Source organism: Dromiciops gliroides, chromosome 2, assembly GCF_019393635.1.
Source record: "Dromiciops gliroides isolate mDroGli1 chromosome 2, mDroGli1.pri, whole genome shotgun sequence".
NCBI classification, from domain to species: Eukaryota; Metazoa; Chordata; class Mammalia; order Microbiotheria; family Microbiotheriidae; genus Dromiciops; species Dromiciops gliroides.
The window spans coordinates 218552723-218564934 of record NC_057862.1 but is presented as its reverse complement, the minus strand read 5'-3'; the positions used below and the strand labels follow the sequence as shown (position 1 = coordinate 218564934).

General features: G+C 36.9%; 1 protein-coding gene across 3 annotated transcripts in view; it reads right to left on the bottom strand.

Moving 5' to 3' along the window:
* The window catches only part of KCNK10 (potassium two pore domain channel subfamily K member 10), a 214850-nt gene that overhangs the window by 32881 nt on the left and 169757 nt on the right, over nucleotides 1-12212 (bottom strand). The gene's annotated exons all lie outside the window — the stretch shown is intronic.

The following is a 12212-nucleotide window of genomic DNA, read 5'->3' as shown; positions in this document are numbered from 1 at the left end:
AAATAACAAGTATGGCCACAAAGATGAGATAAGAAGACATCTTCCCATCCCAACCATATTTTGCAGAAATGGGAGGTCCACAAATATAGATTATATATATTTTTCTTTGTGATATATTGATTGGTTTTGATAGTTATTTGTTTTCTTCCTTCTTTTCTTTAAAAAATATTCTTTGTAATAGAGGACAGCTCTCTGGGAGAGGGGAGAAGTGGGGAAGAATAAATGTGGAAATTTAGATGGTGCGAAAATAGAAGATATCAATTAAAATTATTTTTTAAAAAAATCAACCTAAAGCCACCACTTGTAATGAAGATTTTCCTGAGTTTCTTGGTAAAGATCTTCATTTTTTCTCCCTCACCTAAATAGTACTTCATGGATTTTCCATGCACTTAAACAATTTTTATAAATCAATGTTTTGGGGGCAGCTAGGTGGCACAATGGATAAAGCACCGGCCCTGGATTCAGGAGTACCTGAGTTCAAATCCAGCCTCAGACACTTACTAGCTGTGTGACCCTGGGCAAGTCACTTAACTCCCATTGCCCTGCAAAAAAATAAAAATAAAATAAAAAAATAAAAAATAAAAATCAATGTCTTTTTTCTACAAAACTGTCATTTCTGCTATAACTGACCACCCCAAAGCCACCCACTCCATTCCTACACACATTGAACCTCTCTTATAACACAGATATGCAAAACCAACTAATGTAGCAACCATGTTATCAACATATACTACATTCTCCACCTATAGCTCCCAACTTTCTCTACTAAGAGAAGATACGGGTAGCAATCTGTTCCCTGGGACTAAGGCTGGTGATTACAGTTAATCAGAGTTGTACTGTTTTTATTGTTTCTTTTTCCTCTTACATTATCATAGTTTTAAATACTGTTATTTTGCGTTTTAAATAATTTTGTGTAATCTCTATAAGGTCAAGGGAGGTGATATATCTATACTGAGTGTCTTCACCCTCAACAGTCTAACAGAGTGCTCTGTACATGGTAAAGAATTAATGTTTGGTTAATTTGAATGTGAAATGTTATCCTATCATAAAAACATACCATAGAATCATAGAGTTGGAAGAGACCTTAGAGGTCACCCCTGGCAGAAAAATAAATCCTCACTCAAGTATTCCTTACAAGTGGTTATCTGGCCTCCAATCAATCATGTATTGATTAAGCAGCTTTGCTGGCACATCATTCCAAGCACCTCTACTGTCAGGAAATCACTACTTCAAGAAATAGCTTATTCCATTTGAGAGCAACTCTTAATTGCTAAGAAGTTTCTCCTTATATCTTTTCTAGGAAGAGTTGAATAGAAATGTATTTGTATGTATGTGTTCACACACAGGTTTATAAATACATATTTATAAACACATATGTATTTATAAACATATGTATATAGTGCTATGTATGTGTTTAAATGTATAGATAGATAGATAGATAGATAGATAGATAGATAGATAGATAGATAGATAGATAGATAGATAGATAGATAGATAGATATAGATAGATAGATAGATAGATAGTTACTGATGTAATCCTCATTTTGGAAATTCACTGGTTGCTCAATTTGTTACCGTGGTTAAAATAGTGGAAAGAACATTAGGAATCAGTGAACCAGAGTTAGCCTCTGCTACTTCCTACCTGTATGACTTTGGACAAGTAATATAATGCCTCAGAACCTCACTTTCCTCATCTGCCAAATGAAGGAACTGGAGTCAAAGGTTTCGAAAGCCCAAGCCAGCTCTATATCTATAGGAAGACATTAGACCTTTAGTTTCATTGCTATAGGTAACTCCCTGGTAAAGGAACTTACTTTTCCAATGGAAGTAAGCATTTTCTCTGCAACTACTTGTTTTACATAGAGCTGATTAGAGCACTAAGAGGTTAGATGACCTCTCCAGGGTCATACAAACAGTATGTGTCAGAGTCAAGATTTGAACTTGGGTCTTCCTGACTGAGCCCAGCACTCTATCTACTCTACCATGACTACTCAGGCACAGAAGACCTTTCAGGTTCCAAGGCCAGGTCTTTATCCACAGTACTACACCAGACTGCCACTGCTTAAGTCTATGATTATAATATATTCTCCTTCATTTCTATATGAAGATGTTTTGCATAATTGTATCTCCATACCCTATCAAGTCAGTTTATAGGGATTTCTGAAGGGCTCAGCATATATTTTGATTTAACTGTCGTCATTTTAATATTTTTATAGAATCTTTCTCCCAAGGAAATAAAAAGATTGTATAAACAAAAAAGGAGAAATTAGCTCCATGAAATCTCTCTTATTAAAGACATATGAATATAATAGAAATCCTACAGAAATCCACATTTTTCACTGAATTCAGATTGAAGTGATTTGTCATTGAAATAGAACCAGGCTGGGCAGCTAGGTGGCACAGTGGATAGAGCACTAGCCCTGGAGTCAGGAGGACCTGAGTTCAAATCTGGCCTCAGACACTTAACACTTACTAGCTGTGTGACCCTGGGCAAGTCACTTAGCCCCAACTGCCTCACGAAAAAAGAAAAAAAAAAAAAAGAAATAGCACCGGGCTGAGAATTAGATGAAAACTGCGCCCAAATCTTGGCCATGTTACTGTGTGAGCTTGGAGAAATCATTTAACCATTTTAGGGCTTGGTTTTCTTGAATGTTAAATAATACAATTTAACTCAATGATGTCTAAGGTTGCTTCCATCTCTAAATGCTCCATTTCCCCACAATATTGTACCTAAGGACCTACAGGTTCCTGGAGGTGTCTCAGATGAGACAATGTAGATGGCTGGAAGTTTTCATCCCACCCATACCATTCTACACCTGGCTTCTATTCCCCCTACAATATGCATGATGCCATGGACGTCTCAATCCCATGCATCTGATTAAAGGCCGGAACTCTAGGCTAGATAGACCTTTTCTTAACTTTCTGAACTCCATGTTAATACCTGTATGCTTTAATAAATGTTTAATGCCCAAAGACTGGTGCTGAAGCTTCTAATTTCAGGCGATCACACAATATAGATTTTAAACATCACAGTTTAAACATCCTAGACCTGAATGACAAATCTAAGATTCCTTAAGTATGTTGTTCTTGGTTTGTGTGGTTTTTTTTTCCTTTTTTGGTGAGAAATATATGGACTGATTTTGGTTTTGGTTTTGGTTTTTTGCAGGGCAATGAAGGTTAAGTGACTTGCCCAGTGTCACACAGTGTCTGAGGCCAGATTTGAACTCAGGTCCTCCTGAATCCAGAGTCGGTGCTTTTCCACTGAGCCACCTAGCTGCTCCAAATTATTTTTTTTTTAAATCAGATGAATGTAGGTTTTCCTACCTCTATGTAACATTGCTACTTTAGTCTAATCATTATTATTTATTTCTTGGGTTTATGATTCTTGGTCCTCTAGCTTTCTTGCTTAATTTCTTATGGACCATGTATTAACAGAATTTGATACAAGCCCAGGATTTTTGTGTGTATGTGTGATTTTATGTACTTTGAATATCAATAGGGTTAATCATAGTAATAGCAGCCTATTGTAAACATGGGAAAATAGGATAAGAAGTATTGAGTTTGATGAAATTGTCTTCTTAAACCTTGCATTGATAACAAAATGACCTACTTTTGTTCAGGCAGAAGTCAAGATTGCTACATGATAAATGTATTGGTTCACATGAATATGTAGCATCTAAAAATAGTCTTTGTGTTTTTACAGCCTCCCTCTGCCACTAAATTATTGACTTGAATTTTGAGGAAAAACACAATGAAACAAAATATTTGTGTTTATATGTATATGTGTGTATATATGTATTTATAGATAAGTGTATGTGAGCTACAAGTGAGTTAAATAGTCTTCCCCTGAGCATGTATATTCCACACATAACTGGCTGAGTTATATTCACTATATGACCGTTTATAATAAAACTCTGTTAAATGTCAGTTAACATAAAACACCTAATACAGGATCATCTAATCCAGATCCTTCATTTTATAGATGAGGAAACTGAAGCTCAAAGCTGTTAAGGTCATGCAGGTAGTAAGTGGCAGAACAAGAATTTTAACTAACTTCCTGTTAGTCCAAGATTAGCAGAACAGGTTAGCACTCTTTTCACAGTCATAATAAATTATATTTCCATGGAGACAGCTAGGTGGTGCAGTGGATAAAGCACCAGCCCTGAATTCAGGAGGACTGGGTTCAAATCTAGCCTCAAGCACTTGACACTTACTAACTGTGTGACCCTGGAAAAGTCACTTAACCCTCACTGTCCTGCAAAAAATAAAATGCAAAGTTTTAAAAAGTTTTAAAGTAAATAAATCCTATTTCTTCATTATTTTACCATTTGATAATAATATAACATTGAATAGGGCTTTTAAGGTTTGAAAAGAACTTTATATGCATTATTTCAAATAAGTATGCCAACAACCTTGTAGGTATAGGGCAAATACTGAAGGTATTTATTAGCCTCCATTTTACAAGTGACTGAAGCTAGGGGGCAGCCAGGTGGCGCATTGGATAGAGCACTGGCCCTGGAGTCAGGAGTACCTGAGTTTAAATCCGGCCTCAGACACTTAACACTTATTAGCTGTGTGACTCTGGGCAAGTCACTTAACCCCAATTGCCTCACTAAAATATATATATATATAAAAGTAACTGAAGCTAGTAATGGGTAAATGACTTGCCCATGGTCATATACTAGTGCCAGAAGTAGAATTTTGAACCCATGTCCATCCTGCCTCAATATTCTTTCAATCACAGCACATTCCTCGTAGCAACTCTGTGAGGTAGATTGTACTAAGTATTATAATTTTAAGAGATCAGAACTATGATCTCAATGATATACAGAATTCCCAGTGAGGAAATTGTCCCTACCATGTCGGATAGGTCGTGCTCTGCAACTTACTGTCTAAGAGAGTTATTTAGGGCACTTAAGTGACTTTCCCAGTATCTGAGCCAGTATGCATCAGAAGCCAAACTTGAACCCACCTCTTCCTGATTCTGAGACCTGCTTTCTTATCTAATAAGTCATGGCTGTGAGTGCTTCTCAATAAACACAAGATACAAATGCATTATTGTCTCACTTTCATTGAAAAGGAATATTGTTCTTCGATCTTGTCTGACTCTTTGTCACCCCATTTGTGGTTTTCTTAACAAACATACTGGAGTAGTTTGCCATTTCCTTCTCCACTTCATTTTATAGATGAGGAAATGAGACAAATAGGGCTGTGACTTACCCAGGGCCACACAGCTAAATAAGTGTCTTAGGCTGGATTTGAACTCAGGAGGATGTCTTTCTGATTCCCAGCCCAGTGTTCTATCCACTGTACCACCCAGCTAGATAAGGAAACCCAGGTGCAATTTTAAATTACTTTCCCACAATCCCACAACTAATTAACAGTGGATCCAGTCCTCAAACTGAGGTCTTCTGATTCCAAGGCCAGTGTTCTTTTTACTATAATACATTGTCTCCCTTTCATAATGCCATGGGGGAAAGGGGGAAGAAGTATAGGACCTACTTTGGCCATTCAGAGCTGTGATTTATGGATTCATTGAAATGCAAACATCACCATGGTAATGTGGCTGAACGGAAGATGATTCTTCGGAAAGGAATGGTAATGCGAACAGCCCTCAGAGAAAGGATGACTTTCACCACCATCATTATGTTTACTGCAAAGATCCAAAGATCTGGTTACTGTCTCATTTTCTCAACATCACAAAGAATAGCCAAGTAGCACCTGCAGTTCTATACACTATTAATAGTGCTTTTAAAGCCTGTTTGCTTACTGTCTCCATGGCAGGGATACTTGCTCTGAAGTCATATTAATGGGAGTCATGCAGCTAAATCCCCATGGAGGCTACTGAAAATTTCCTACTCAAAAATGCAGTACACAAAAGGGCTGTGCCTATACTAGGCAAAACCTGCGATCTTGATTGCCAGTTCAGAATCTGCAACAGCAATGGCAACAGCGAAATGAATCCTGGCTTTTCTATTTACTATCTGTGTGGACTTGGGCAAATCACTTCATCTCTCTGGGCTTCAATTTCCTTAACTATAAAATGAGGGGATTTTACCTTATGACCTCTAGAAACTCTCTTCTAATTCAAAATCCATGATCCTTTCACCATTGGGAAAGCAGAGATGTACTATTGTTTTCCCCCAGGAAAGTCGAGTAGGTAATTCTTACATTATATCTATGATACCACTCCACTGAAATACCAGTGATGACATAGCTGGTGGAATGAAACCCAAAGTTCATAGATGTTACAGACTCCCTGATGTCACTATCTAAGAAAAGATAAATTAATGTTTTCATACTTAGAAACCTCTTAGAACTTCAATGAAGGTACAGAGAATAATATATTTATTTATTTTTTGTTTTGTTTTGCAAGGCAATGAGGGTTAAGTGACTTGCCCAGGGTCACACAGCTAGTAAGTGTTAAGTATCTGAGGCCAGATTTGAACTCAGGTCCTCCCAAAACCAGGGCTGGTGCTTTATCCACTGCACCACCTAGCTACTCCCAGGACATTAGTCTTGGACTAGAAATATAAAGATTGATCAAATGAAAAACATGGAAATTTGGTTCCTTGTATCAGAAGTTAACTAAGCACGTGTTCAGAAGGCCAAAGAGAAAAATTATTTCATCAATACAGGGAGATTTTCTATTTATTTTACCCAGATTTGGACAGTAATGCTACTATTTCTGTAATGATAATCTAGATTACCACCATGGTCTGATTCATTCTTCTCTCTGTGTGAGCAATGGTTCAAAATCAGAGTCTTAACTTGCTACAGACAGAAACTGGAGCAAGGTCTGATGATGACCCGTGTAATTTATCCTAAGCCCAATTTCCCCTCTATTCATGTCTTTTATTTTTGGATGGAAGGAATCAATAATGGCTCAAATATGATGAGTAAGACAGGAGTAAGTCCATCTGTTATGGAGGAGGTTAGTCCCAAGGGCATAGATAGTTCCTTCTTAGAATGTATTGATCTCACAGAAGAAAGAGGAATGAAATATGCATATGTGCTAAAAATACAAATGTGTGGGTAGATTTCTTGTGTGCCCTCTGCTGAGTGTGCTTTATGCCAGATGCTCCACATTAAAAAAAAGGAAAAAGGGCATTAATTTTGTCATCATACATACAAGTGGTCTTATCTGTGTAGGGACAGGAATTAAAGCACTGAATAGTGTTAACATTATTTTATGCTAACCAGCTATGTATTCAGAGGACTTGGGTTAAATGCCCATCCTTGACAATCCCTGTGTGAACTCTGGCAAATCATTTAAGTTCTCTGGGCCTCCACGAGAGGGTTGGACTACATGATCTTAGGGATCCCTTTGGGCTCTAAATCTTTATTCTAATAACAAGAAGAGGAGGAGGAGAAGAAGGAGGAGGAGGAGAAGAAGAAGAAGAAGAAGGAGGAGGAGGAGGAGGAGGAAGAGGAGGAGGAGGAGAAAAGGAGGAGGAGATATGGTGCTTCTTAATTATCCAAACTTCAACTGCCTAATTTATGGATCATCCTGATAATCTTTATCCCTGCTCCTTGATTTTCACTCTCTGAGATATTTATTTTCTTAGATAGATAGACAGACACAGACAGACAGACAGATAAGCACACATATATTCTTTTTTTAAAAAAACACATATATTCTTATAAGTGTACATGTTGCCTGCATCAATAGAATTTAAGCTCCCTGAGGGCAGGGATGTTTACCTTTTGAATGTTTACCTTTATGCCCCCAGTGGGTCCTTAATAAATGCTCCATGACTGATTACCTGAAAATAACTAGGAAGAAGGCACAGAAAGAAAATTTGAATCTGTCTATGGTGCTATTCTTACAAGCAGCTCAAGAGTAAATGTTATGTAGTAAAAGTGACTTGATCAGGATCATACAAGGAGCAGCTAGGCAGTGCAGTGGATAGAGCACCGGCCCTGGATTCAGCAGAACCTGAGTTCAAATGCGACCTCAGACACTTAACACTTACTAGCTGTGTGACCCTGGGCAAGTCACTTAACCCCAATTGCCTCACAAAAAAAAAAGGGGGGGGGAAGGATCAGGTTCATAGAGCTAGTAAATATCTGAGGCTGGATGTGAATTGAGGTATTTCTGACTCTAAGCCCAGTGCTCTATCCACTGCACCACCTTGCTATAGTGAAGAACTCCTCCCAAATTCTCCATTGCAGAAGGAAGCCATTTCTTCACTGTCTACTTGCCTATGTTCCCATGGACTTCATCTTGCCCTTGTGCCAGATACCCCTTTTCTAACTCCTTTTTATGTGCTGTCCTCCCCCATATAGACTGTGAACTCCCTGAGGGCAGGAACTATCTTTTGCCTTCCTTTGTATTCCCAGGGCTTAGCACAGTGCCTAACACATGGTAGGTGCTTAATAAATTTTTACTGACCAACTAAAAGGCCAAACACAAGTTTTATGTAGCAGTACTCGTCTTATTTATCAGCTACTTTTGACAATGGGCAAGTCACTTAACCCTCATTGCCCCCCCCCAAAAAAAGACACCATAAATAATGAGATCATAGCAATTCCTAATAAACATATACCAAATGCCATAGTATCTTGAAGGGGAACTAATAAAATTACAGAGAGAAATAGCAGAGCTATAATAATTGGGGACCTCGATGTATCACTTGTAAACCTAGACAAATCTAACAAAAAAAAAGATAAATAATGAACAATTAAGGACTTGAATAGCATTTTAGAAAAGTTATATATGATAGCTCTCTTGTGAATACTGAATGTAAGTTGAAAGGAATATACTTTTTTCTCAGATGTGCATGTCACCTTTGAAATAATTAACCATATACTAGGGAACAAAAGCTTCAAAAACAAATGCAGAAATGTTGACTACATCCTTTATTGAACACAATAAAATTGTAAAGGGTTTTTGAAGAAAGGACTCATATGTGAAAGCTAAATAATTAAATCAAAGAATTGGTTGGCCAAAGAACAAATCAAATAAATAATAAATAACTTCATCAAGGAAAATAACATACATCATTAGAACTGACAAAAGGGAACATTTCAAAGAAGCATGGGAATTTAAACAAACAATATCATAAATAAATATTAATATAAATTATTATAACTAATATAACAAATAATTCTATTATTGTAATATAATTAATATAAATATTATAACTAAAACAATAATATTAGAAATGAAATCGACTTTAAAAGCTTAAAAACTATATTCAATGCAATAACCAACAACAATTCCAGAGAACGGATGATGAAAAATGTTACCTTTCTCCTGACAAAGAAGCGATGGACTCAAGCTGCAGAACAAAATATATACTTTAAGATATGCCCAATGTATAGATTAGTTTTTCATACCTATACTTATTTGTTACAAGGGAATACTTTTTTAATGAAAGAAGACAAACTAGTAGACAATGGGGATGGTGATTATGATGGGGTTTTTTTGTTTGTTTTTTTTGGTGTTTTTGCAGGGCAATGGGGGTTAAGCGACTTGCCCAGTCGCTGAGCAAGTAAGTGTCAAGTGTCTGAGGCCTGATTTGAACTCAGGTACTCCTGAATCCAGGGCCGGTGCTTTATCCACTGCGCCACCTAGCCGCCCCAATGGGTTTTGTTTTTTTTTAAGAAAAAGGAAGAAAAGAATATTAGTAAATCATTAAAAAATAAACACAAGAAAGCATGAAGATTTCAGAAGAGAATAGAGATAAGCAGAACAGTATTGAACTACCATGTTAAAATTGAATTTTTTTAAAAAGCTGTACATTAAAAAAATAAAGCTGTGGAAATTAACAGCTCTCCAGCAACCAACAAGCATTTATTAAGTGCTTACTGAGTATCAGGCACTGTGCTAAATCTTGAACACATAATGGTAAAAATAAGGTATCTGCCTTCAAGGACCTCACATTCTACTGGAAGAGACAATATACAATCTACTATGTACACAGGAGATATATACAGTGAAAATAGGAAGTAACACCAGAGGGAAGGCCTTAGCACTACTCTTTTTCTCTTCTTTGTATAAGGAAATATTAATGTTTGTTGGTGGATATCTAGTTCATAATAATTAAAAGGATTTTTTTTAACTAAAAAAAAAAGAAAACAAATTAGGCACTTGGGTCATATTTGAGAATTCAGAAACTGAGGAGTATTTTGCATGAGCAGAAACATCAGCTGGGTGGTATTCTGGCTATATTCCAGTTTGGATAATGACATTCTGCCTATTCTAATCCATCCTGCAGCTTTTCTGGGATGCAGCACTAGTTCTCACTTCCTAAGCGGAGGCACTGCATAGCACTGCTGTTTGCTGGCAAACAATAACCATCCCTATGACTCCCAGTTAATTGGTGATAGTCTGTAAAAACACTGATTCTAAAGTTCAGATCAGTAAAAACATTATCGGTGAGGTGTTTATAACATAAACATGGAAAGTTTACATGAAAATAGAAACAATAAATATGCACTCCAGAAACTGATTTCGGTTTCCCCTTTCATTATATGTTTATATTAATTTGTTTTTGGTTGTTCATATTAAGTACCATTAAAGGAAAGTTTATTGAATAAATCTGTGGATTGGCAATTATGAAGTTTCCAGGTGAGACATTTGTCCTTATGCAATACCATAAATGGCAAGTACTTTTCTGACTCACTAAACCATCACATCAGCAATAGTTGGGTTTCAAGGAACAAAACCATTTACCCCTCACTTGCTTGCAATAATTCTTTCCATTCCTCCCCTAAATCATTTTTCACATCAAAGGTCAAATGAAGATTTCTTTCACAGTTATGTCTAGGGAGCAAATTCTTAACCAAATAAAGGACAGAAGTGGTCATCAAAGATAAAATAATTTCATTTATGTCGTGTCATTTCAGTCGTGTTTGACTCTCCATGACCCCATTTGGGGTTTTTGTGGCTAAGTTACTAGAGTGGTTTGCCATTTCCTTTTCCAGCTCATTTTACAGATGAGGAACTGAGGCAAACAGGATTAAGTGACTGCCCAGGGTCACACAGCTAGTACGTGTCTGAGTCTGGATTTGAACTGAGAAAGATCAATCTTCCTTACTCCTGGCCCTGTGTTCTATCCACTGCACCACCAGGCTGCTTTTACATTAATTCCACAAATGCAGTCAGACTAAAAAGAGAACTCATCAAATAGGGGAAATATTTGTATCTAATATCTCTAAAAGTCTGTTACTCAATATATATAATAGAAATCAACAAAAATGTGTAAGATCAAGAACCAGAATCCAATAGATATGTGATCCAAAGATATGAACCACAAATTATCAATAACCATATGAAAGAAATACAAGTTAAAACACCTCTGAGGTTTTATCTCTAACTCTGAAAATTGGCAAAAATGATAAAAGAGAGGAATAGATAATGTGTGAAGGGGTTGTTGGAAGACAGGGCCACTAATATGTTGTTGGTAAAGCTATGAATTGGTCCAACCATTGTGGAAGACAATTTGGAATTATGCAAGAAAAATAATCAGACTACTCAGACTCTCTAACCCAGATATCCTAGACTCCTACACCCTAAGGAAATCAAAGATAGATATATCAAAATATTCATAGCAATACCTTCAATGATAACAAACAAACAAACAAAAACAACTGATAACAAAGCAGGTGTTCACTGATTGAAGAATGGATGAATGAATTTTGATCTGAGCCATCCTTATCCCAACTAAGACTCCCACTAATGAACTGAAACCCACAGAACTTGGCCAAATCTCACTGTAAGGGTTCTAGAGTTACCCATAAGTGGTAAGGAAAGTTTCTCTAAAGTCACTGATGAGCCCTTATCAGTGAGCTTCCCAGCAAGATTATTTAGATGAGAATCAACTTAGCCATCTAATCAATTTAGCCAACCTTCAGTAGCTTTTAGAAAGGGTTATTTACTAATGTGGCAATAGAAGAGTATTCGGTATAAAAAATTCTCCCAAACATCTGTAACACATTCTTCCACAAGTACATACAGAGCTCAGTGGAAAGAGAGCTCAAATTTAGCACATGTGTCAAAGAAGTTACACACAGCTACTGGTTGTCAGAAGTCCTTTTCTCCCATTTGGGCAATGTGCCAGGAGTTCTCCTTGAGCATAGTGAATCTGTGTCTCTCTACTCTTAGCTCTCAATGCAGACATTGTCTCCCATTGTCTATGCTATATATGACACCAATGGGAAGAGGAGTTCAATATTTTTTGGACCCTTTGAAGGTGGAAGGTCCT